Genomic DNA, 22,275 nt, shown 5'->3' with positions numbered 1-22,275 from the left:
GTTCAGTTGGCATTTCCCAGTCCCTTGCTCACAAGAAGTGGGACTTTCTATCTCCCTTCCTCCCAAGCCCCAGTTCCCATAGTGCCTTCAGGGCTTTTTCTCCTAAGGAAAGTGCCTACCTTGCCTAGAGGGACAATTAGAGTCCATGTTCCATTCTATATATCAGACTTCATTCAGGTTAAAGAGAAACTGGGGTGATACTCAGAAGATCCCACAAAGTTTACTGATGGCTTCAGGGACATGTCCCTACAATTTTAGCTTTCTTGGGGTGATTTGCATATCCTCTTCTCCACCTGTTGTACCACTGAGGAGAAGAGGAGAATCTGAGAACAAGGCCAAAAATTTGGGGATCATTTGGCTAGCAATGACCCCACAAAATGCCCCCCAGGAACAGCTTCTGTTCCCACACGTGACCCAGTGTGGCATTATCAGAAGAGTGAGGATAGGGGAAAGAGAGACCGCATGGCAATTTGCCTGTTAGAAGGCCTAAGAACTGCATTTTAGAAAGCAAGTAAATTTTCAAAAAACTCAGGAAATTACTCAGGGAGAAAAGGAAAACCCTGCCCTTTTCCAAGACCTGGCTAGTAGAAGATATAAAGAAGTACACGAATTTAGATCCTGACTCTTAGAAGGGGCAGCAATCCTTAGCATGTATTTCTTCAATTAGTCTGCCCCAGATATTAGGAGGAAACTGCAGAAATTGGCAATGGGACTTCAAACACCTCAGGCCCAATTACTGGAGACAGCCTTTGGAGTTTTTAACAAGAGAGATCTAGTGGCAGCAGAAGAAAGAGAAAGAAAGGAAAGGGCTAGAGACAGAGAACATGCTCAGTTCTTGGCTGCTTCCTGGCCAGGAAAAGATCCAAGGGTGCTCCTGGCAACTCTAGCAGTGGGGAAACCTGCTTTTTATGCCACCAGGAAGGCCACTGGTCCAAGAAATGCCCCTTCAGAGTGCCCCCCCCACCCCTTGAGGGAGCCTCTGGGATTGACGCCTCTGAGACCATGCCCAAGATGTGACCAGGAGGGACTTTGAAGAAAGGATTATCCCCAAGCTTGGAAAAGTGGTGGAGTTACCTCCCAGTACCCTGTCCTCCAGTCTTCTGAAGACTGGGAATGATGGAGGAGCCTGGGACTTGGCAGTGCTACCACTTTCTCCATCTTTCTTGTCGAGCCCTGAGCACAAATTGAGGTGGAAGGTAAGGTTACCCACTTTATCATGGCTACATTCTCTGTTTTAATCAATTACTCTGGCCCTACTCACTCCTCAATCCCTAGGGTCATGGGCATTGAAGGGAAAACTAAGGGATGTCTCCAGACATACCCTTTCCCCTGCCTATTTGAGGATCTGTTATTTGAACACTACTTCCTTATGTTCTCCTCTTGCTCTGCCCCCTTGTTGTGAAGGGACCTGATGGTGAAGTTGGGGGGCCAGTTTTCTTTAGTTAAGCCTCTCATCTCCCTTTCCCCTCCGTTCATCCGATGCTCGCATGTTCCCCAGGAAGTGTTGGAGACAGTTGAGCCAATTGTTTGGGGTCAGGGAATTCCTGGACGAGCTACTCATGCCACCTCAGCAGTTGTTCACCTCCAAGACCCTAAAGTGTTGCCCCATCACTGTATTTGTAGCCCAACCTGGGAGGCTTCTCTGACTGCTGACACAGAAGTTATTAATTTCTTGGGCACTCGAGGCAATAGGGTCTCTTTGAACAAAGTCCAGATAATGTGTCAGTCTGTAAAGTATCTGGTTCATGAACTAACACCCATCTCTCACTCCTTAACCTCAGAGAGGAAAAAGGCAATCCTGTCTATCCCTGTTCCAGCCACTAAGAAACAACTTCGAACTTTTCTAAGCATGGCTGAATTTTGTAGACTCTGGATCCCTAATTTTAGTCTTATTGCTAAGCCCTTTATGACTCTACTCAAGGCCCTGATTCAATCCCTCTAGAGTGGGGTCTGACCAGACTAAAGCTTTTGAGACTTTGAAAATTAAATTGACCACCACGCCAGCATTAACTCTATCCAATCTAGAAAAACCTTTCACTCTATATGTTAATGAAAGGAGAGGACAGGTTTTGGGGGTCCTAACCCAATCTTTAGGACCTGACTCCAGGTCAGTTGCTTATTTTTCAAAACAGTTAGACTCCCTGGCTGCCAGATGGCCTTCATGCCTCCAAGCAGTGAATACTCCAGTCATTCTATTCAAAAGTCATTTGATTGGGAGTAAGCTAGGAGAAACCACCCAACACACCTGTGGAGCTTGCCCAACTTGTACCCAGAGACTCTGGAATACACCTTTGCATCCTTGGAATACCTCAAGCTTCTTTAATTCCCTACAAGGAAATTGTCTTTCCTCTATACTCCTTTTGTGGCTATTTGGTCCTTGTTTGCTTAACCTCTTTGCTAGGTTTGTCTTCTCCAGGTCCTAGCCATCAACCTGGCATCAGCCAGGTTCTGAAGTCGGATCCCTTGAATGGGACCCAGTGAGGCAGGGACAGCTCTAAGACCCTTGCCAGCAGGAAGCAGTTTCAGAGACCAAGATCTTCACCCCTGACCCAAAAGAATTTGGGTCCCATTTGTTTGAGGGGGGAATGATGGGGTGCAGGCCCAAGTGGAGACCTTTACTCCTTACTCCAAAAAGAATTTGGGTCCCATTTGTCTATGGGACTTGCCTAGAATTCTCTCACTTGATTAAGGAAGTCTCTAGTGTTTGCCTGAGGCTATGATATCACCTGGCCTTTCACTATCTCCTAAACCCAATCTCCCAATTCTGTTACCTCTGATCCAGCCCAACCCCCATTGCCTATTACCTCCCTCCACCCTATCTAGACCCCATTCTCAACTCCCCAGTCACCCCCATCAAGATCTTCCCTAGATCCCTCCCACAGTCTTTCTGTATATAAGGTTCATCTTTCCTCCATTAATGTGCTCTGATTCCTTAAGAACCTAGCCAACGGGCTCAGATTTTTATAATCTAGGCAATAGTTCACAAATGTTCAGATTCTTTAAGAGTCTGGCCAATGTGTCAAATTTTTAATAAACCTTGTCTTTGACTGAAAAAAAAAAAGAAATAAAGTAGGGATTCTAAGAGGTGGGAGGTGAGGAGGAAGTACATTCTAGGCATGGGGGTCAAATAATCTCTTTAATAAAAAGAACTAATTTTTATATATCTGTTATTCCTCTTTTTGCTATGGGGTCCCTGTTACTGTAAAAGGCAGGCACATAAGTGCTAACTCTTAGTCACATGGGGGATATCTATGATGTGAAGTGGGTGGAGTGGGACAGCAACTGGATTTCATAACAAAGAAAATTAGCAGTCAGGAATTGGATGAAATACTTTCTCAAGATCATTGCTTGACCCAAAGTTTGGTAGTTCTATTTTTTTTATTCAAAATTCTTTCAATAATGTGCCAGTCAATGTGTTAGACACTGGGGGTACAAGGCAAAATTGAATCAGTCCTTTCCTTCAAGGAGCTTGCATTCTATTTGGGGGAGGGGATATATAAAGAAATATAAAATACTTATGAAGTAATTTTTTAGGTGGGGGTAAGACCTGGTACTAGTTATTGAGGCTTTGCTGATAATATCCACTGAAATAATATTTTAGTATTGTCATTCTTTTACAAAATCTGAATAAAACCATCTCCCTAATTAGATCTCATGTTACTTGAAGTAAGAGTTCATGTTCTTTTTTTTATTTTGTACAAGACTATGAATAGAATCAGTGCCCAGTAAATATTGACAACTTTTTGTCACATCTTTGAAAAGTGCTTTTAGAAAATGCCATTTAATGGTGCAAAATTGAATGCTAGCCTAAATTCTCTTAAAGGATTTCGTGGGTCATGACTATATAGATTCATGTGCTTAAACACTGACACTTGGCAAAATTTTGAGTTATTTAAATAACATTCCTAAGTCTATGAAAACTGCCAGCTTAACTTATGTTTTCAAAATGATTCAGGGAGAAGAATGAAAGGTTGAAATAGTGGGAGAAAATAACAATCCCATAGGCTCTATATGACTTGCCTATTCACTCTCTTGAAATAAATTACAAATGAATATTGAAGAATAATCTTCCAAGATTAGGTGATCCCAATTTGTGTTCTTATGCATATAAATGTTTTTACTGCCCTTTGATAGCAGCTGGTGTTAGCCAAGAAACCAAGATATTTCTGTCTAAACTTTAAATCAGCTGTTTTATAGAGCACAGGGAATCTTTTATTATAACATAATTTCCCACATAAAATATCACATTAAGAGAAGAGGGTAAAGTTTTGTACTTTTGTTCTCCATTAATTTGACTGAATACAACTTGAAAGAGAATGCAGCCAATCAAGACAGTGCAAGAGGAACAAATATGACTTGCAAACCAAACAAGTTGCAATGTTGGAGTCAATGTGGGACAATTCCCCGTTTCCAAAGAGCTTGCTGAAAGTGTCAGGCACCATAGTGCCATTTTGAGTCACATTAAGAATGGAGTGGGTGAAGTGGCAGTTGAAGATCTTATGGTTGCTAAAGGAAATCAGTCAAATGGATCTATGATCTTATCAAGATGGGTATAGTAGTGAGGCCCACAGATGGTCCACTGTGCTTGCTACCAGACCTCACTCTTGCCACATGACCACACAATGTGCTTTTTTGCTCAGATATTGTTTTGCTGACATCTTTTATTCCACTTCTTATTCACCATTCCTTGTGTGCAGTGTGCTACTGTACCCTCTTCAGGGATGGCACACTTTTCTCCTTTGTCTTTTGGTGAGGGGGGAAGGGAAGGAGGAAGTGAACAAGCATTTACCGTGGTTCTACTTTGTGCCAACACTGTGCTAAGTGCTTTACAAATACTCTTGTTTGATCTTCACAACAACTGTGAGATGGGTGCTATTATGATTCCCATTTTACAGGTGAGGAAACTCAGGAGGACAGAGAGAGAGGTTAAGTGACTTACCAAGGATCTCATAGCTGGTAAGTGTCTGAGGCCAAATTAGAACTCAGATCTTCTTGACTGTGAACCCAGTGTTCCAACCACCATCCTATCTCTTCAGGTAATGTTCAATTTTAATTCTTAGTAACATATTGTGCTTGATGATTCACAGTTATATCATACAGTATATATACACATATGATATCTGTCTATCTATCTATCTATCTATCTATCTATCTATCTATCTATCTATCTATCTATCTATCTGTTATCTATCTCCACATATAGAAGAATAAAGTCTGCAAGTTGTCCATCTAACTGCATATTATGGTCTAGGCCTAGGGTTTCTGCACTCTTCATCCACTTGGTTTTTCCTATGTAGACAGATAGACCAAACTCTCTTTAGTGATAATTAATATAATTGAAGAGGTTTTTGCAATTTTCTTAGACTTGATTTCACAAACACAATGTCATTACCAAACAGGAATCTTTGGAGAGCTTCTATTTACAGGGATTTGCTTTTCAACTTAGGCTTTTCATTGGAACTTTTGCATGACAATGTTATTGGCAACCATATATCTCTTTTGGTCTTACCTAATATTAATGATCACAAAATTGTCAAACAAGGTCATTTATATCATTATATATTTTAAGAAATCTTATATAATTTTACATATGCATAGGAGACATTGTGATGGAGAAGAGCCTTTAAAGTGATATTGTGTAGCATCAAATCAATTTTTTTTTATAGCTAACAATTAGCACAGTGGGTTCTTGTATTCTTTCCAACTTAAAGTAATTTTATGATGGTAAGAATGTAGTATTCTGTGAAATACTAATTGGAAAAGCCTGCCTGTTCCCTTCTAATATCATCAAATATGCCCTTCATGTGTGAGTAGAATATGCTCATAAAAATTGTGTGGATAGAAGAGTTGGCATAAGAGTTGTTATTGATGTTTTCTTAGTATTATGGTTCAAAATTTTTTTCTAATCTCTTTTGGTATTTTGCCTTTCTTCAAATATCTTGAGAATTGATCCCTCAATGCTCTTAAAATTATTTCACCTTTAGCATGGACCTCCTCTGTCTATATTTCATCTGGTCCAATTGCTTTGCCCATTGTTATTTACTCTTATTTCTATTTCCTCTATAAGCATATCTGGGACTATGATATAAAAATCCAGATGGGTGGCTTCAAGGTCCTTGTTGGTGAAAAAGTTTATTATAAAATGCTTTGCAGATTATATATTTTTTGTCTTCCTTCAGGGTTTGTCCTTAAATGTCTTCAGAATGACTTTGCTTATTTGGGTCTTTGAGATCATATTACTCATAATCTTCCACCATGCTTCTCTGTAAGATTTTACAAATGAGTCTCTGTTCAAAATTGATGTTGTTCTAGACTACCATGTCTTTCCACTTGGTAAGTAAGTCAGATATTTGCTAAGGTGTTTTTTATACTTTTTTGGCTTACTTCTTATGGTAATTTATGTACATAAATTAAACTGGCTATAGCAAATAGGATACTAAACTTAGAGCCAGGATGACCTGTGTTAAAAAAAAAAACAAAAACATGGCCTCAGATATTTACTAGCTGTGTGACCTTGGGCAAGTCACTAACCCTCTCAGTTTTCTCATCTGTAAAATGAGGGATTTGGAATCAATAACCTCCTTATATCCCTCCCTGTGCTAAATATATGGATCTATGAACTTTTCTATATAATTATCATAGTTGGTATCTGAGCATTTTCCTTTATTCATTTCCCTCCTAGTAGTATTTACAATTTATGTATATAAGTTAAGTTGATGTTGTTTTAATTTTATGCCATACATTTTCTCATTTTCACGCTTTCTAGTTTTTTTCATAATATTGTGTTAGTGAGTTATTTTCTAGCTACACACAGAAAGCTAATTCTGGAATGACTACCACATCATTAAAACGTCATTTCTTGTCTGTTAAAATATAATCATTGTGTGTGTGTGTGTGTGTGTGTGTGTGTGAGTGCGCGATATCTAGGTATTAGGTTTCTGTGTAGTCCGTGTGTCTCTGGGCTCTCTCATTCCTTACCCCTCAACTATGTTTTCCAATTTTTTTTCATGTCTTATGATGATTTTGTCTGGCACTTGGTGTCAAGTTCTTCATTGAATTTCACAAACTCTGCATCCCTTGTGATAGACATTATTATATAAGTGGAAATTATTTTCATGGAGGTTTGAAAAAATATTTATTAAGAGCATTGCAATCACCAAACATAATGTTAAATTATGTTCTTGCCTTTGGTTTATGATATTATTTCTTTTGTCAACTCCTTTATTTGCCTCTCCAAGGAGAACCTGTGAACCATTCTCCCATTTAGCTGCAACTTTTTGTCTTTGAATTTTTTTTTCAGTAGTGAGTATTTCAAAATAGATGTAATTCAGTTCTGACATCTATAGGGTTTTTGTACAATGATCTCACATGTAGACTAACGATAGAGAAATGTAACATTTATGGGTAGTATAAAAACCGTGATTCTTTGTGCTCTTTACTCCCTTTCTGCAACTCTAACTGCACAGAAATGGAAAGGAATTACATAGAACTGAGTGTTCATGGGCACTACAAAGAACTTAGTACCATGTTGCCTTTTGCTCTATTTCTTGGGCTTCTATGGCCAAAGAATTTGCCATTAAGTGGCCAGTGTGCTGGTAATGAACCTCTCTGATTTAGCTAAGTTGGTCCACAGAAAGCTGACCCAGTCTTTTTGCTTGGACCTTGCTCAAAATCTTTCCATCATGGTAGAACCTTAGAGAGTTTATCCTTCACTGGCATAGTCTGCAGGAACTCAATGCCACCTCCATGTTATAATGAGGCATTAGATTAGGACTTTGCTTTCTAAAGGTATTAGAGATCAAATGAAACAAGTAATAGCAAGTGTAACTCAATGAGATGTTAGCTGTAGAGTGAATCTAAAATCTCTTATACCTCTCAATGCACCATAAACAATCCAATTTCAGCCTGAGTGTATTTTGAACAGGCAGTAAGGATGCCTTGTGACTGGAGGTGAGAGCATAAAAGCAAGGACCATATTTTAAACTAATGGCCACATTTCTGTCTTGACCACAATTGTTCTGGTTGACAACTTTAGCTCATCTGATACCCTGGTCAGACAGCTTTAGACGTCTATCTGTAAAAACCTGGCTGTCAGGATAATTAAAACTTCTTACCTTATTTTTCTGTTGCTTGAATGATGAATAACAAATAAACTTTTGAGAAGACCAATGCCTTAGGCAAAACAGGTTGTTATCTCTGCTGCAATACTTCCTGCTCAGAAGCCACTACTAATGTTTTTCAGCACTCTCAATATTAGGAGAATAGGTAATTACATTTTATGCAAAGAGAAGTCAGATTGAAATTCACAATCAAAACTTCAGATGCCTAACAAAAAGAATACTAATTATTCCTTTCCTTTCCTCTCCCTGTTCCTTTCCTTATTCCTTTCCTTTCCTTATTCCTTTCTTTTCCCTTCCTTACTCTTTTCCTTTTCTTACTCTTTTCTTTTCTTACTCCTTTCCTTTCCTTTCCTTTCCTTTCCTTTCCTTTCCTTTCCTTTCCTTTCCTTTCCTTTCCTTTCCTTTCCTTTCCTTTCTTTCCTTTTTCCTTTCCTTAGGACCATGGACAGTTCCATGGCTGGAGAAATTGCTTTGAAGAACTGGAAAGAATGACATTGGGGGTGTCACAAAATAACAGCACTTAAAGCTCAAGAAAGCATGTGATCTATCACCCACATGACAGTTAAGGGGATATCAGATTTTTATGCCCATTTTACTGTGGCCTTGTGAGGTTGAGTGACCTACGAAGGTCACTAAACTAGGGAATGGCAGGAGAACAAAACAGCTGATATTTATTTTGCTTTTAAAATTTGCAAAGCATGTTTTTAAATATTTGAACATCATAACAACCCTGCAAAGTATGCATTATTATCACCCTCATTTTATAGATGAGGAAATTAGAGTTCAGAGAGGATAAATCATTTGCCTATGGTCAATGAGATAAGGCCAGTTTTGAATCAAGATCTTCCTGAATCCAAACATTCTATCCTCTAAATGATCTTCGTGTCTCATTTTTCCTACTCAATCTGCTCTGCACATCTATTACTGACAAGTTAACCTTCCTAAAAGACTATTTTACTTATTTCATTTTCCTGCTGAAAAACTTTTACTAGCTCTCAATTCTGAGACTAAGTACAGTAAATTCATAGAAACATGAAACTTTTTGAGTTGAAAGGGACCTAAGAAATCTTGCTATTTATGTTGATAATGCTTCTACTATCCTTAATCATATAGTCTCTCAGCTTCAATGACCTTCTTCATTCCAATTGGGTTTACTCCTGAATTTCTAGTCCCTCGTCACCTCCTAATTTTTGGACATTTCCCACTGGATGTCTTATAGAACATCTCAAAGCAAATGATCACAACCCAAGATCTGCCCCAATCTTACATGTCCTAAATTCCCAATTGGTGTCAAGGGAATTATTCTTTTCTAATCACCAAGGTCTACAATCTCTGTCATTTTTGATGCCTCACTCTTTCTATTATTCCCTTAGTCCCCAATATCTAATACATTTTGTGTGTATCTTCACAGCATTTCTCACACCTGTATCCCTATTAACTTATTCAGTCACCACTATAATTCTGAGTTTCATCACCTCTTGCCTGGAATATTGCATTAACCTCTTAATTTGTCTCCTTGATTCAAGTTTCTTGCCTCTTCAGTTTATCCTCCACACAACTCTCAATGTAATATTCTAAATCCTAACTCTAATTGTGTCACTTCCTTCCTTAGTAAGCTTCATTGGCTCCCTAGTGCCTCCAGGATAAAAAGCAAGCCTCTTTGGCATTTAAAACCCTTGATAGTGTCTTCGGCTTACCTTTCCAGGTTTATTACGTGTCATTCACTTTAATACACTTTGTATTCCAGTCAAACTGGTCTATGTCCTGTTCTTCTAGACAACATTCTATCTCCTTTCTCCATACCTTTTCTAGATCATCCTTTATTCCTGGAATGCCCTCCCTTTTCACCTCTGCCTTTTAGAATCTTTAGCTCTTTTTAAAACTCAGCTGAAGTGCCATTGATTAACCTCCATTTCTCTTCACTCTGTCCCTTTAATGGTTCACTAGCCACCACCTTAGTATCATTCATTGTCTTGACCTTCTACTCTTCCTCTCCACTGAATTCTTATCCCTGGGTAACCTCTACCACCCAATTTCTCTATTCCTGAATGCCCCTCAAGAAAATAATAAAATCAAGTTGATTTCACCCAATACAATTTTATGGTAAATAATCTCAGGTAGGTTCTATTCTACTCTTCTTGATTCCCCACAGAGATTGTGCCAAATCTTTTCATTTTTCCTTAACAATAATTATGATTGATATTTATACAGCACTTTAAGTTTTTCAATGTACTCTGTGTGCTATCTTATTTAACTCTCACAAAAACCCTGTGAGGTAAGTGTGCTGGAGGTACTATCATTCCTATTTTACAGATATAGAAGTTGCAAAATCAAAGAGGTAAATGACTTGTTCATTGTCATACAATTAGTGTGAGAGGTAGGATTTGAATATGACTCTCTCCCAACTCTGTCTTTTTTCCACTCTACTGGGTTTTCTCTTCCTTAATCACCCACAATCCTGGCACTCCCATAGCTAATGAGTGCCTCTTAGTTCATTGAGATTATTGAATTTTCCTTCCTAAAAATGTGTGTGTGTGTGTGTGTGTGTGTGTGTGTGTGAAACTCATCAAAATTATCCCAAGGATCACTCTTTTCATATGGCAAATGCTAAATGAATCTGAATTCTAATAGACTGAGATTATTCATATGATCTAGCTCCCACAGCTTCCATTGTTTGCTGTTGTAGGAAGTTCCTTCAGCTACCTTTTTTCAAACCTCAAAATTCTTAAATTAATCATTTACTTTTTCCTTTCTTCTGATTACAGAGGAAGATGAAATGTATGCCAGTTTCTTGCTATGGACAATTCCTCTACCTGCCATCTTAACCCCATCTCTTTCTTTCTACTCCAAAACCTTGCTTTATTAGTTATCCCCTCTCTTCCGTATAACTTCAACCTCTCCCTCTCTACTGGCTCCTTCTTTTCTTCCTGTTGCGAACTATAAAATGAAAGAAATGTATGGAAGACAGAATTTATTTTTCAGGCCCTGAGAGCTGTGGCAATGGTTTCTCTTTTGAAGCTTTTCTCTTTTTGTGAAAGATTTTTCTCCCTTGGACTTTCAACAAGAAGAGATTTCTATTGCTTACCAACCCCTGACAAGTTGTGTTCATGGCTTGTAGCTCAAGTATGTGGGAAAGAGAACATATGCTTGTCTTTCAAGGAGGCATTCCAAATGGAAGTCTTAACTCACCCTATGTTAAGACAAGCAAGTGAGTTAAAAAATAAAGCGCAGACTCAGGCAAGATCCAAATATGTGTTGATTTGTTCTCAACCACACTTTCCATCCTGGACAAGTTTCCTAAACTGTATCCTGTGGCTTAGGGGTTGCCCAAAAGGCACTTTGAGTTCTCACAGACCCCTATTCATGGAAAGGGATGCAAAGCCACTAACCTAGATAAGCATGTGTTCTTGCTGTCATGTGCTTGAGCTGCACAGGGAGTGGGAAGGTAAGAGAAATCCAACTCATTTTGTTCCTGCTCCTGGATGTCCAAGGGAAGAAAACACACTGAGGGAGGGGCCCAGAAAGATGACAGGGAGGACTGAAGACTATATCCTCCTTTTTAAGGACTACTGAGGAAAGAGTTCCTCATCAAGGATCTGCCACTGCCGACTAAGTCATCAATGACTGAGGACTAATCAGGAGTTGCTGTCTCATTATCATCTCTATGCTGATGATTCTCAAATATATTTATCCCTAATCTCTCTTGACCTCCATTCTCACATCTCCAACTGTCTATTAGACATCTCAAACTAGATGTCCTGTAGACATCTTAAATTCAACATTTCTAAAATGGAAGTCATTATGTTTCCCTCTAATACCTCCTCCCTTCCATACCCCACTGTTATCTTAAGGGTATCACCAGCCGCTTAGTGCCTGAGGCTCACAACCTAGGTGCCATCCTTAACTCTTCACTATCTCTCTCACTCATCTACCTGAGAACCAGTGTGGCTTCACAAAAGACTAAGGAATGGTTGATATGGTGTTTGTTGCCTGGCAACTGCAGGAGAAATGCCAGGAGCAGAACAGAGGTCTATATACAACATTTTTTGATTAGACTGAAGTCTTTGGTACCATCTGTCATGAAGGCTCATGGAAAATTGTGTCAAAATTTGGTTGTCTGGAGAAGTTCATCAGTGTTGTATGTCAATTTTATGACAGCATGCTTGCTTGGGTTCTGGATAATGTATGATACTCTCATACTTTCCCAGTCAATAGAGTGAAGCAAAGCTGTGAGCTTGCTCCCATGCTTTTTAGCATGATATTTTCAGCAATGTTGTTAGACACCTCCAATGAGGATGAACATGGCATTAAAATCAGGTACTACACTGATGGTAAATTATTTAACTTGAAAAGGCTACAAACTAAGACTAAAGTAGAGGGAAAGTTAGTGCATGATTTTTTTTGTTTGCAGATGATTGTGTACTCAATGCATTCTCTGAAGCTGAGATGAAACAAAGTATGAATCAATTCTCTGCTGTTTGTGCTAATTTTGGCCTAACAATTAACACCAAGAAAACTCAGGTGCTCCATCAGCCAGCACCATACTATCCATACATGGAATCACCAGTTACAGCAAGTGGAGATGCTTTGAATACTGTGAATAAGTTCATTTACCTTCGCAGTATACTTTCCAGGGATGTACACATTGATAATGAGGTTGACACACTCATCACCAGAGGTAGCTCAGTGTTTGGGAGGCTCCAAAGGAAAGTGTGGGAGCGAAGAGTTTTCAGGTTGTCTACCAAACTGAAGGTCTACAGAGCAGTTGTGCTGACCTCATTGTTGTATGCATGTGAAACCTTGACAATATACCAACACCATGCCAGGAAACTGAATCATTTCCATTTGAATTGCCTTAGGAAGATTCTGAAGATCACCTGGCAGGATTACATACCAGACACTGAGGTCCTTTCTTGAGCTAAGCTATCAAGCATTCAAACTCCACTGCAGAGAGTCCAACTCCAATGGGCTGGTCACATTGTTTGAATGCCAAATGTATGTTTGCTTAGAACACTATTTTTATGGAGAATTTATACAAGGAAGGCATTCACAAGGTAGTCAGAAGAAGCAATTCAAGAACACTCATAAGGTTTCTCTGAAGAATTTTGGAACTTGTGACATGAGAGATGCTGGTAAAGAACTGTTTAGCATGGCATGCCGGTATCAAAGAAGGCACTGTCCTCTATGAGCAAAGCAGAATTGCAGTAGCTCAAAAGAAATGCAAGATGCGCAAATTTAGAGAGTCCACCCCAAAAGGTTCACATGGACTATTTGTGCCCAACCTATGGTAGAACATTCTGAGCTTGTATTGGTCTGATCAGCCACAGTTGGACGCACTGAAACTTGACTCTAACATAGTGATGTCATTTTGGTCCTCTTTGGGAATGAAGGACAGTAACCAACCAACCAACCAACCAACCAACTAATCTTTCGCCCACCAATATCCAATCTGTTGCCAAAGTTTATTGATTTCACCTTTGCAAAATCTATCAAATACTTTCTTTTCCTTCCTCTGATACTGCCACTACCTTGGTGTAATCCCTTATCTCCTCATTCCTGGAGTATTGCAACAGCCAGCTGGTTTCTCTTCCTGCCATACATCTCTCCCCACTCCAGTTCAACCTACATTCAGCCCCTAAAGTGATTTTTCCTAAGGTACAGATCTAACTTTCTCATCCCCATGCTCCATAAACTCCACTGGTTCCCAGTCCAGGATCAGATACAAAATCTTCTGTTTGGCATTCAAAGCCATTCATAACATAGCCTTGCCCCCTTCCAGTCTTCATGCACTTATACACCTCTTCACCCCCCCTCCCCATATTCTTTGATCCAGTGACACTGGCCTTCTTGCTGCTCCTTGGACAAGACACTACATTGCTTAGCTCTGGGTATTTCCTTTTTTTTAAACTTTAATTAATTAATTTATTTTTAGTTTTCAACAATCACTTCCATAAGCTTTTGAGTTTTAAATTTTTTCCCCCTCCCTCCTCGCGTCCTTCCCCAACATGGCATGCAATCTGATATAGGTGCTACATCTATATTCATATTAAACGTATTTTCACATTAGTCACATGTAAAGAAAAATTAGAGTCAATGGGAGGAACCACAAGGATGAAGAAACAAAACAAAAGATGAAAAAAAAGAATAGTATGCCTTGATCTGCATTCAAACTCCATAGTTCTTTCTCTAGACATGGATAACATTTTCCATCATGAGACTTTTGGAGATGTCTTAGATCCTTGCATTGCTGAGAAGTCCTAAGTCTACCAAAGTTAGTCATCACACAAGGTGGCTGTTACTGTGTATACCATTCTCCGGGTTCTGCTCACTTCACTCAGCATCTCTGAGCATTTTCAATGGCTGTCCCTTATGCCTAGAATGCTTTCCCTCTTCATCTCTGCCTCCTGGCTTCTCAGCTTCCTTCAAGTCTCAACTAAAATCCTATTTTCTACAAGAAGCTTTTCTAAATCTCTCTGAATTCTAGTGCCTTCCCTCTGTTGATTATTTCCTATCTATTCTTCATGTAGCTTGTTTGTACATAGTTGTTTACATGTTGTCTCCTCTATTAGATTTTGAAGTCCTCAAGGGTAGGAGCTCCCTAGAGTCCCTTCTGCCTTTCTTTTCTATCTTCAGTGCTTAGTAGTGTCTGACATATGATGGCCACTTAAATGCTTATTGATTGACTAACTGTCATCTCACCCAAGGTACATTTCCCCAGAAAGGGACCAGAGTGCATATCTAGTTCAATGGAAAGTGTCCCTTTCTCACAAAGTTCTATGCTCTGTTATCCCATCACATGGATTGGGTGGATTCAAATTGAGCAGGTGTTCCCCTGATGACTTCTGTTTCACAAACATTTATTAATTGCCTACCATATACAGATTTGCTCCATTTGTGGGTTCAGTTAGGTAAGACTTCTCCCCTTCCTTTTCCTTTTCCTTTTTGTGTCTATTTCACACATACATTGGCAAAGGACTGAGTAGTACTGGACTTTCTGGAGCAGGAGGAAGTGGTAGACAGTAAATGGTACAAAGAAGGGGAATTATATGACACTATTTTGGCAACACTGTAAGGTCAAGCTGTATGTAAAAGAATCATAGGATCTCCAGAACTAGGAGGGACTTCAGAATCCTAGAGTGGCTCATACTTGGTTTGTATTTTCCATTCCATTATTCCTGTAAATGGCAAACTAACTCTTGGTGGAAGACCTTCAGGAAGGGGCAATCTACCCCTTATGGCAGCCCATGTCTCTGAATCACTTCATTTGTTAACAAAGCCAAAATCTATTTCTTTCCAATTTCTACTCATCGCTCCTACTTTGGTCCTTGGGCCAAAGCAGAATATGTCTTGCATCCTCTTCAAATGATAACTCTTCCAATACTTGAAGATATTATTTTTCTTCTTTAGATTGAATATCCCTAGTTTCTTCACCTCAACTTTCTCTGGCCTGATTTCAACATCCTTTAGCAACTTGTTCAATCATCCAAATAAACTTCCATTTCTTTGACTCTTTAGGGCTTAAGAATCATTGTCCTTGCATCAACCCTGTAGGGCTGGTAGTGCAAGTGACATTATTTCTATCTTATAGATTTAAGAAACTTAGGATCAGAGGGGAAAAAAGTGACTTATCCAAGGTCACAAAGCAAATGAATTGTATAGGCAGCACTCTAAACAATGTTCCTTCTACTGTACCATATTGTCCCTTCACATAAGTTTATTCACCAAGATATGGTGCAACAAATCTTATGATACAGAGAACAATGGAATTCATAAAAAACAGGATTCTTTTTTCCCCTCAGAATAAAGGCACAAAGAGTATTTTTTTTTTGTTTCTTTCAAACTTGATTCTAGGACTGTGACAGTGTCTTTCCTCTTTCTCCCTTGTCTCTGTTAGTTCTCCTGTTTGTCTCTGAGCAATGATACTTGCTCTAGATTACAGCATTGGTCTACTCCTTTTATTGCAAGCACAACTCTACCAGGGAGCCTTGCCTCCTTTAGTCTGACCTAGCCTGTTGCCAGGGGTTAGTTGTCTATGGTTAGTGTCATCATTAAGTAATAATTGAAGACACTTTGAGAAATCATTTGCTCCATTCTTTCACCTCACCCAAATCATCCCAGATAGTCTTATATTATCTAAAAACAAACAAACAAATACATGTGTAGACAAGGAGTTTCTAGGTGTTTCTAAGTTCCCCTAGGTGCTGTATATAGCTCCTATGTGCAAAGTCTCCTTAGATAATCAGATATCTGAAATGAGAAGCTAATCTTTGTGGATAATTTTGGAACCACTATAGAGCTTTTGAAATGTGGTGGGAGGAAATTCTAGAATCCTTGACATTTTCATGACTCCACACTGCCTCAAGTAATGAACAAAGGAATTTCTAATTCTAATATATATGAACTTCATGATTTCATGGAATGCTTACTGGACTTGGAATCTGTGATCCTGTATTTGAATCCTGGCTCTTCTACTTGGTACCTATGTAAACTTTGACAAAGTTAATGTCTTTGGGACTTAGTTTCCTCATCTGTTAAACAAGGGACAAAGCCTTTCTTAATCCCCATAACTGCTAGTGCTTTCCTTCCAAACTCTCTTATGTTTATTTTGTATATAATTAGTAGGTTCCTTAAGAATTGGGATTGTTTAATATTTTTTTTTGCTTTTGTATCCTCAATACCTAGTAGAAAGCCTAGCATATAGTAGTGTGTAGTAATGCTTGTTGAGTGATTGTTGGGACACTCTCTTAAGTTAGGTCTCTTCCAACTCTAATTCTGTCAAATTATGACCCTACATAATACTTTGACCTCATTATTCAAGAGAATAGCAATTAATGCTTTAGGCCCCAGAACTTTCACCAGGTGACCTCAAAACTTTAGAATTTGTTTTTTTAGCATTGTAGGAAAGTGTATTCACCACCTATACTTCCAAGGAAATATAAAACACACACAAAACTACATATGCAAATTGGTCCAAACCTAACGAAGGGAGAATTCAACAATAGCCTAAATAACTGAAATACCAAATTCTTCTGCATTCCATCTCTTCTCAAAGTGAACATTTTGGTGCTATCCTATATGAAGCAGCCCAATACCCTATATGAATACAGCCCAATTGCTTTTGTAGTATCTATTCAACTTTTCTTTCTTTTGTTTAACCTGGTATAAAATGAAGGAAACCTTTGATGCCTATCTTGTAGGGTAGTTCTGAGGATTAACAAGGAAGTTTTGATAAAGTCTCTAGTTTCTGAAGAAAATTGTTATCGAAAAAAACAAACTCTTAAAAAAATTCAACTCCTATTTGAGAAATCATTTACTCCATTCTTCTGCCTCACCCAAATCATCCCAGATAGTCTTACATTATTTAAAAACAAACAAATAAATATGTAGACAAGGAGTTTGTACATATTAAAAACAAATTGCTTTATTTAAAACATTTAATTTTACTATTTAATTTCAATTATGGCAAACTTAGTTGATGTTATAGTTCTAGTTTGAATACTCATGGTATATTCTAATTAACATTTTACCACTAAACTACAAAGTAAACAATGTCTTTTTTTTTGGAAAAATTATAATATCTTTTTTCTATAAGGTATAAAATGTTTTCTTCTAGTGGGGCATTTCCCCATGTAAAATTGTCTTGAGAGGAATCTTCCTGATTCCCCCAAATGTTTGAGATTCAGCTCCACTCCCAATTACTATGTATTTATTTCATACACATGTTCCATTTACTTATCCATGTATATATTTCTTCCCAGGAGAATATAACCTCCCTGAGAGCAGGGACTGTTCATTTTTGTTACTGTATTCCCAGTATCTAGCATAAAGCCTAGCACATAGTAGGTGCCATAGGTATGTACAGAGTACAAGGTGTTAGTACACCAAAGCATGCCAGGCTCACATTCTCTATGTCTATGGTAAGCGCTTAATAACTGTTGAATTTAATTGAATTGAGGTATGGGCAATTAATGCTGTTAGGTTGGATCAAAGTTGAATGGATTCAGGTGCTTGTGGAGATAAGGAGCAATTTCAAAATAGAAGTGCTTATAAAATTTAATGTTACAAAATTAAAGAGCTTTCTTTCAAAGTCCTGGTTTTTCAGTGGCTTTTGTTTGGGTTACCTGTCTCTTCTCCAGCTGTGTTACCCAATCCCTGGTGAAAGTTCTGAATCTTATCAGTTAAAAGCACATCATTTCTTGCTCTTAGACCAGACATGTTGGGTGGCTTACACTTAAGAGAAAACAAGAACTGAAGAATAATTAAAAAATACAAATAGATTTCACTTGTTTGTAGAATCATAAATTCCTAAAGCTGGATGGGACCTTTGAAGTCATCTCTTTCACTAGATGAAATCCTTCTACAACATTATCCTTCTTCTTGATCAATCTTACCTTATACTATTTACTATACATGATTAAGGAAAATGTCACACCCTTTCCCTCATATTACTTCTTTGTTTTTGTCTGTTTTCTCCTCCTTCTCTCTGCCTCATTTTTTTTCTCTCTAGTAAGCTTTTTCTCAACAGGAAGTTGAGATTATCAAAGAGATGATTATTGTAGGCGATGAAAGACAAGAACTTGGAGAAGTGAGGTATACAATGAGAAGACTGTGGAAGGAAGTACAAATGCCTGAGTAGACTTAGAGGTACATTGGCTCACTCAGGTAAAGCAACTTGCAGTATTAAATGGGCATTCCTGGTCCTCTCTCTCCTTTCCCTGACCCATACTGTCATGTAGCTTCCAGTCTTGCTGGGGTTAAGGAAATGGTGGTTAAAAAAAAGGAAATTAGAAGAGATTTGGGGCTGCTGGCTAAAAGAATCCTGGGTCATCTCTGTATTTCAATTGTACAGGTGTAGGATGCAATAAATATTTAATGGGGCTGGAGTGGCAGGAAGTAACTGTAATATAACTTTTATCTGTCTGTAGATAAAATAAGATCAAATATTAGTATGAGCGTCTACCAAAAACACAGGGTTGTGTATGTCTTTGTTTCCCGTAAAAAAGTACCACTGCTTTTTCATTTGACCTCTCCAAAAGATGGAACTGGAAGTCTGCCTTTGACAAACCCTTTCTTTAAATGTTACGATCATAACTATTAATTGCTCTTCCTTATTGGTTTTCAAAACAAAATTTGGATACATTGTACACACTTTTATGGAGGTAAAATCCAGGTCCTGGTAGTGTGAAGGAAAGAATGGTGAGAGTCAGGAGAAATGAGCTCTGGTCCTGGTTTAGTTAAACTCTGCATGACCTTGGGAAACTCACTCTCTTTATTGGAATCTCAGTTTCCTCATCTGCACAATGAGGAGGTTGGACTCGATGGACCTCTACGATACCTTTTAGCTCTAATATTCTAGGGGTTACTTTTCCTTGGTCTTTTCTTCCTTTCCATATCTCCAAATCTCCCTTAAGTCTAACAGTTGTACTAAATATCATTAATATTAAGAACAGTCTGAGTTGGCTTGAGAGAGGGTGACTAAACACACCCATCTTATTGAATGTTGAGTTGAAATAAATTTGTTATACTTTGATGCATAATTTATATGAAATTCTTCTGAAGAAATTAATTTTAAAACCTTTAACTCAACTGCTTTCCAAAAAAAGCTCAATAATGGTAGAATCCAATTTGCCAACAGGAAAATGTTATTTTGTGGTATATATAAAAGAGACTCCTGTCATAGCAATGGTATTAGGGTATAAGCATAACACTAATCTTATAGGTTTCTAGTTTTCTTGTGAGAGAGGTACACTATACATCATTATGTGTATAGGTGATGTGTTTGATAAAAATCAAAGGGTCCTTGTATAGCAGAGCCCATGGAAGACCCTATATAGATAATAAATAAATATACTACTATTAATGAAGGTTTTATGTGTCCATGACAGACTATGTCAGCAGCTTTATAACCAGAGATAGGAATGGGATCTAGGATTTCATTGCTATAGGGAAGTCTCTGATGAGGGAACCCCTCTACTAATGCAAGTGTCACCTTCTCTGCAACTTCTCTTAGAGAGTTGTTTAGATCATCAGGAAGTTAAGCAACTTACCCAAGGTAATGTCAGTATGTGTCAAAGGCAGGGCTTCAATCCAGGTCTTCATGACTCCAAGGCCTGCTCTTTATCTACTAAGCTAAACTTACAACTTACTCTCTTTTACAGTGGTAGAAATAATACTTTAAGCACAGGGATGTGTTTCTGAACATTTTACTTAAGTGCAGTTATAGCATTAAAATTGTTAATCTTCTTAGTATTTGTTAAATACTAACTTAATGTCAAGTATTCCAGAAAATATAAAACACATATCACAAAAGCACAAAGAGCCAATAGAAATAGAAAGGTAGAAATGGAAGAAATATATATAGAAGGATCCAAGGGGTTAATAGGTAAGTCTGGGATAAGTAGATAGGGATCAAAAAGAATCAGGTCCTTAACCAGTGCAGGGTGACCAAGGCTTTGCTTCAGGGCATTAACAAGGATGAGGCACTTCCTCCATGGGAGGGAACATTTCCTCCCTACTATCATTCATAGGCCATGCTTGCAGTTCTCTGAGTGAGTGGCACAAGTTACCTCTAGGTTCCTGCCCCTAGAATTCCTTTCATTATTGTGAGGCCACTCTTCCAGAGTCTGTTTATCCCTACCTGTCCACATCTCCTATCCCTCAGCAGGGTGAAGGCAGGATTTTATGGGTAACGTGTCATCCTCAATCCCAGCCTGACTGTTTCCCCAAAATGGGCTTTCACCATGTTTTCACCTTTCTCAACAATTAAATTTTCCCTAGGTGAAATTGAATTGTTACAGCTATAGCAAAAACTTGTGATTTTGGTTCAAGTGACACAGAAATTATAGATCGCAGGTAAATGTAAGACTCTGCTGACACTGGAAAGGATCAGCTAAAGGAGAGATACTACTTACAGACATTTTTTCCTGACAGAAGAGAGAATAACCTTTGCTTGAGTGTAACACCACAGTAATAAAATTTTCCCAATAAATGGAGTTGAAGCCTGTCACTGTATACTCTGTGTCCCTACATATGGCAGTTGTGGATAGTTTTGAGGAGAACTGAAAGGTGTAGTACGGTCACGTATGGTAATGAGTCGCTTCCCCAGGTAGGGATTCTAAAGCTGGATGAGAGTTGTTTGTTTGTTTTTCCAGAATATTTTGACACCCACAAAAAAAAATCTAAGTAAGATCCACGAGTCACTGAACTACACTTGCCTCTTCTGATCTGATGGTCTTTGAAAGTAGTCTAAAGCTGAAAATGTCATGGTGGCAAAGGTCAGAAAAAGAAAATTAATAATCACATTTCAATATTTACGAGCACTTATTTGTCAATTAATTCTCCTCAGTGACTCAGGAAGATGGTAAGTGAGTCAGAATAAAGTCAGAGAAAAAAAAGGCTCGAAAGAGGTCTAATGTCTTACTTGAGGTCACCATGAATGTTAGTGGCAGAACTTGAGATTTAGAAAAGCTTTTTTATTATTCAAGTAGGCTACAATGTTGAAAAATTTAGTAACAGTAAGTTAACTCTTTTATTTTCAGAGGTGGGGAGTAATGGACTGGAGAATGTAAGATTTCTGAGAAGGGCATCAATTTCATGTTTTTTTATTGTATCCTCAGGAGCTAAAATTTTTGGCACTTAATCAGTGTTTATTGGTTGATTGGTGTAGAGAGTTCCTCTGTGAGAAAACTACTTCTATCAACGAGATAGCAATTACTATGCTATTTATAGTTGCTTGGAGGCATTGGGAAATAGTCAGTCAGTCAGTAAACAAGCATTTATTAAGTGTTTTCTATGCGTCAGGCACTTTGTCTTGCTCAGGTTCACAGTATGTAATAATGGCAGAACTTGAATTCAGGTCTTCCAGACTCTGTGTATAACTGTGTATAACTTCCAGACTCTGTATATAACTACTTTTCATAAACTCTTGCAAACATGAAATACAATAAGATTATCATCACTATACAGACTACCATACTATTTCTGAATTTGAAATATTTTCCCACCTTCAAATTCCAGATCAAATATCATCCCCTCCATATAGCTCTCTCTGACTTTCCATGAGAAGTGAATTCTTCTTCCTCTGGATTAATCTCTCTGTCTCTCTCACTGTTTGTGTGTGTGTGTGTGTGTGTGTGTGTGTGTGTGTGTGTGTGTG

The sequence above is a fragment of the Vombatus ursinus genome, unplaced genomic scaffold (assembly GCF_900497805.2).
Source record: "Vombatus ursinus unplaced genomic scaffold, bare-nosed wombat genome assembly UNPS02009573.1, whole genome shotgun sequence".
NCBI classification, from domain to species: Eukaryota; Metazoa; Chordata; class Mammalia; order Diprotodontia; family Vombatidae; genus Vombatus; species Vombatus ursinus.
This window is presented reverse-complemented; position numbering follows the sequence as displayed.